Below are 6,000 nucleotides of genomic sequence, written 5' to 3'. Positions count from 1 at the left end.
CTGATGCTTCACACACTCTCTCACACACAGTGATACCCCCTGCATATACTGTCTCTAATATATCAGACCCAACAGTTACAGGACTCCTTTCTTGAGACAGCATGGAGGGACTAGTGCTGTTTGAGATTAAGCTGTACTCACGGTGGTGTTTAGGAAACAAACAAGTCTGGGCTCCACTATAGCAGTGGTCTTCCACTTTTTTGTTTTAAAAAAATCAGGACTGCAGTTATGCTGAGACGAGGAAGTTCCACAGAAACATTTGAGTAAAATCTATGGTAAGTAAATCAGATATTTGGTTTGGGGATTAAGACTCTGAAAATTAATTTGGATCCAAGGACCTGGAACAGTGTTTTTCAATCTTAGAAACACAAATATTAATCAGAAAAGTATTCATTCTCTGTATTACACCCACCAGTCCCAGTGAAAGTATGAAACGCTGTTGTGGGTCTATATGACTCCACTTTACATTTAAGGTGTGAGGGGCTCAAGGATATATTGTTGCAGACAATTTGAAACTGTATCTTAGTTTTTCTGGACAGAGGTTTGTGTCAGAATAAATATGTCTTAATGTAAACAGTGAGTAACTGATCTTTATTTCAGGTAACGTAGGTGAGCCTAGGGATTTTTCAGAGATGCAGAAGATATAGTCACTGCCCAACCCGTGAATTGACTGTTCAAGTCAGGTTTCATGGAATCATGATTTAGCAGTATCACATGCTTTTAGATTCACATAGATTAATAGGAATGAAGGCAAGAAGGGATCATTGTGATCATCTAGTCCAGGGGTCGGCAACCTCTGGCATGCAGCTTGCCAGGGTAAGCACCCTGGCGGGCCGGGCCAGTTTGTTTATCTGCTGCATGGGCAGGTTCAGCCGATCGTGGCTCCCACCGGCCATGGTTCACCGTCCCAGGCCAATGGGGGAGGCGGGAAGCCACAGCCAGCACCAGGGGCAGCTCCAGGCACCAGCACAGCAAGCGCGTGCCTGGGGCGGCAAGCCGTGGGGGGCGGCCTGCCGGTTGCTGTGAGGGTGGCAGGCAGGCAGCTTTTGGTGGTGCACCTGTGAGAGGTCCACTCATCCTGTGGCAATTTGGCGGCGGGGATGCTGATGGTGCGGCACCAGTGGACATTCCACAGGCGCGCCGCCGTAAACCGCTTGCCTGTCGTGTTTGGGGCAGCAAAAAACAGAGCTGCCCCAGGTCAGCACATCCCTCGCCCATGCCACTTCCCGCCTCCCCCGTTGGCCTGGGATGGCGAACCGCAGCCAGTGGGAGCCGCGATCTGCCGAATCTGCCGATGCAGCAGGTAAACAAACTGGCCTGGCCCACCAGGGTGCTTACCCTGGCAAGCCGCATGCCAGAGGTTGCCAACCCCTGATCTAGTCTGACCTTCTGTATAACACAGGTCATGGAACTTCCCCAAAATAATTCCTAGAGCATATCTTTTAGAAAGACATCCAACTAGAGAGGAGCCAAACATACTGAATATAGGGTCTCAGATCCTCCCCCATAGGTTTGTGGCTGGGACAGTAGCTGTATCCTCACCAGCCTAAAACAAAGCTTGTGCTCTGCAACAGAAGGGATAGATAAGAGTCCAGGCTGATGAGTGTAGACCACAGATCAGTTCCCTGCTATGTTCTTCAGTTGGCTTCTGTACCATCTCTTTTAAGGTTTATTAAATTAAATGAAAATCAAAAAAGAGAAGAAAGGGTTAATCAACAATGTGTGAGCTGATTTAAACACAATTGCTTGTGTTGCACTATCACTAAGAACCAGCAGGATCTACTATCAGCTGGCAGTTTCACACTTTATGCTAAAATATCTCTTCTCATTATAATCTATGGATGAAATCACAAAATAGCTCAACTACCAGCTGTGAATTTAGGGCCCGATCCCTTACTTACATGAGTATTCCTTACAACTGCAAATATTACATATGCAAGCAGAGGGATTATTCATATGACTCAGGGCTGCAGGCTCGGACCCTAAAGGTGTTCTCTGATAACTTCTTTCACCTGAGAATTGTGTGATGAGAGCAGCCTGCAGTTTCCCACAGAACAGGATCAGCCAGGTTATAGGCTTCGATTTCTGAACCTGATCAATCGGAGTGGTGGGCAAGCACCTCTAAGGATTGGGCCATAAATCTGCCATAAGGTAGCACAGGGCACTGTGACTGCATCACTGGCTAGCTACACAAATTAATTTTAATAGAACTTTTAAAAATAATTTCAGCAAAAACCACAATGTATGTGAGTGAGTGTAAATTAATAGAAAACTCTTTCAGGAATGAAAAATAAATGTAATCTGAGATCAATATTTATGAAGCTGTGATTAACTGACTGATGACCAAATGATTACAAACCCCTGTCTGAGACATCTACTCGAATGTATTAGCTTTGATGAAAAAAAAAATTGAAAAAATACAAACTGGGTCAATGAAAGAGTGCATTCCTAATCAATTTTTAATAGCACTTAAAATTTTATGATTTTTTTAAACTTTCCTTTTAATAATTAATCCAAAAAATGAATCTAATTTAAACAAGGTGGTAGAAGGTGTTCTGTATCTGTTTGATGGTGTCCTTAATGAAGACATTCAATTAGGGTTGGCTTTTCATTATAAATCTGTTTGGTTAGATGAAACATTCTGATTGGCTGATAGACTTTTGAGACCTGCCGAATAAGTGAGGTGAACCACACAGCGCGGCACAACTGTCTTGTTAAGATTCTGTGCTGCTAACTTCACCTTCCTGTAGCTCAGAAAAAATGCACATGTTCTTCCTAGCTTTTGCAGAAGTTTTTTTGAGTGTCATGGTGCTTTGTCTTGTTCCTCAGTAAATCCCAAGGACAGACCTTCAGCAGCTGAAAATTGTCAAAGCTTTATTGACTTCAGTGGAGCTCTGACAGTTTACACCAATTGAGGAGCTGTCCCTAAGAGTATGATTATTTCATGATAACCCTATATTCTCTGGGCTGGATTCTGATGCTCATACAGTGAACAGCACCTCACTCCACCAATAGTCCAATAATGGTATTACTTACAGAGTAAGGCTCCAAACCTGAAATACACAAGCATGTGAGTAGTTTACTGAAGTCAAGTTAGTCTTTGTAGGATCAAGGCCTAAAGCATTATTCTACATGAATAAAGGTATCACAAACTGGCCCTCTTCTGTGTTGTATTGCCTATTACACCAGGAAAAACTATAAGCAAGATCATACTCTACCTGAAAAAGAAGAAAATAGGGGCAGATTTTGCCACTCTGACTCACACTGAGTATTACCTTATTCCATGATAGAGTGACCAGATAGCAAGGGTCAAAAATCAGGATGGAGGGGAGGGCAAGAGGGTCCTGTTGAAGACAAAGTCTCTAATATTGGGACAGTCCTGATAAAATTGGGATGTCTGGTCACGCTATTCCATGAGTAGATCCATTTTCTTCAGTGGAACTATTTGCCTGTGAAATAATGGCAGAACCTGCTCCATCACTTGTAATTATTTCTGGAACTTCCTTTCCCCCAAATAAATAAGGATCTTACAACACTCCTTCTTTTAATATAACATCTACATCTAGGGCAGGCTTTGACACATACACAAAACCAAGTATGAATAAAGGGGACTGACTCCTTGCCCCTCCACTTGTAGGGCTAGATTGAGCTCTGACACCCATACATAGTCCCACTGACTTCACTCATACTCCTGTACCTTTTATTCCTCTTAAGATAAAATCTCATCTATAGCAAGAAAAATGAAAATACATCACAAGGACAGAGTCAAAATATCTAAAGACGGTCATAAAATGTAAACTAATTTGGATTCTTTTCCCTACTTTTTTTTTTCTTTTCTTTTTCTTGCAGCACCGGGTGAAGCACACCAATACTTACACAGTGTTGCCAACCTCAAGCATTATAAACTCCTGAGTCAGGCCCCTCAAAATCATGACATGTTCTTATTGTGGTCAGATGTTTGCTGAGTGTGTTCTCTCTGTGTGCTGCACTGAGTCTGGCCAGATAGCTCATACAGCAGTATCTGATCAAACTGCCCAATAATCACAGACTCGGTTCATAGCGAAGGAACTTGATTAGGTTTATTGGTGACAAAGCATGGTATTGGTGCCTTGTACTTGCTACAAGTACACTCAACGCATGTGTGCCTGTGACAATGGACGCAGCTCAGTTAGTGGCGGGACTTTCCTCTATCCCCTCACATGGTCAAAGACACTCCGTCTGAGATACCTCTTTAAATACGGATACAAAGAAGTAACATATTGCCCCTCTGACATATCTAGGTGCCACCCTCTGACGTATCTGGGTGCCACCCATTGCCTTGTACCTGTTGGTTTAATCAAAACATCCCTATCCATCATGCTGTCATCTTGACCTTATCTTTAAGATGGTTCTGCATGTTCCTGTTATCTTTGGGGAATGTGCTAGTATTGAGGTGTTCTGGTACCACCTTTTTGGAATGTGTTTGCATATGTATTCTTGTATGTAGCACTATTTAGGAATATGTGTTTCTGCAATATCAGCCCTGTTCTTGCCAGAGTCTGTGAGCAGGGCCTGCCTCTTGCTCACAACTTAACTTTGCTTTATAGCAGCAAAGCTTTGGCCCTTACTTTAGCCCAGGCCTCAGGCCTCATGCCAGACCTTTGATACAAGACCTTATGTCTCCGGCCCTCTTTCTATTATATTTATAAGATTTAAAATGTAATGCACTCCTGGGTCTTTTTATTTGCCTGTTGGTGAGCCAACATTTAGAGTTCATATTTTCAAGCTTTTCTCCATAGTCATAAAGGCTAGAAATGTATTTTTTTTTAAAGGAAGCTGATACTCACAGGTAATAACGTGATCCCAGGAGCTAGGCCTTTAAGAAAAACACCAGAGAGTGTGAAACCCTTGACCAAATCACAAGAGTTGGCAACACTAGATGACATGTTTATGAAGACAAAGACAAATTCTGAAGTCCTGACTTTGGGCTTTCTGCTCACCTGTGTACCCTCTTCCATGGACACAGGAAGTTCCACCTTCACAGACCTGGAAGAGGAGGGGACAGAAGGAATTGGGGCTGGGGAGACAGCTGGACTCCTCCCAATTCCCCCTGCCAAAAAAATTACCTGTGGAAGAGACTATCACAAATTACTAAATCATGCATGTCATGTTTATATAGCCCCCGGCTTTATCCCTCTGTGCTGCTTCCCCCATCTAGGGTGACCAGATAGCAAGTGTGAAAAATCGGGACGGAGTGGGAGGGGGGTAATAGGCACCTATGTAAGACAAAGCGCCAAATATCGGGCACTCAGTAACAGATTTAAAAGTAGCCATTCTTCAACAAAAAAGCTTCAAAAATAGACTTCAAAGAGAAGCTGCAGAGCTAGAATTCATTTGCAAACTTAACATCATCAGTTTGGGCTTGAATACGGACTGGCTGGCTCACTACAAAAGCAATTTTCTCTCTCTTGGTATTGATACCTCCTCATCAATTATTGGGAGTGGACCACATCCACCCTGACTGAATTGGCCTTCAACATTGGTTCTCCATTTGTAAGATAACTCCCTTCTCTTCATGTGCCAATATATATTTATGCCTATACCTGTAACTTTCACTCCAAGCATCTGAAGTGGGTTTTTTACCCATGAAAGCTTATGCCCTGATCTCTTATGAATCCACTTGAGATCTGCAGAGAATTTCCTACTTTTTCTGTGGGGGATAGGGTAGAGAACACGGACCCTCCCAATACCACCACCCATGGAAGAATTCCTGTGACTCCTCTGCACAAGAGCAAAGAGAATGGAAGCCTACTTAATCAAGTCAAATTCTGTCTGAGGGCAACATTTGTTTGGTTTTAGTGAAGAGTAAAAATGGAACATGAGTTGCCCTATGGTTTCCTTGTAGTTCTCCCTCCCCTAAAATCTGTGTTCCTATTCCTCCTTCTCCATCTCAAACCACCCTAATATCTGCTAAAGATTAGCATGTTTGCATTATCACTTAGTATTAATGACTCATAGTAT

This window comes from Mauremys reevesii, linkage group 1 (assembly GCF_016161935.1).
Source record: "Mauremys reevesii isolate NIE-2019 linkage group 1, ASM1616193v1, whole genome shotgun sequence".
Classification (NCBI taxonomy): Eukaryota; Metazoa; Chordata; order Testudines; family Geoemydidae; genus Mauremys; species Mauremys reevesii.
This window is presented reverse-complemented; position numbering follows the sequence as displayed.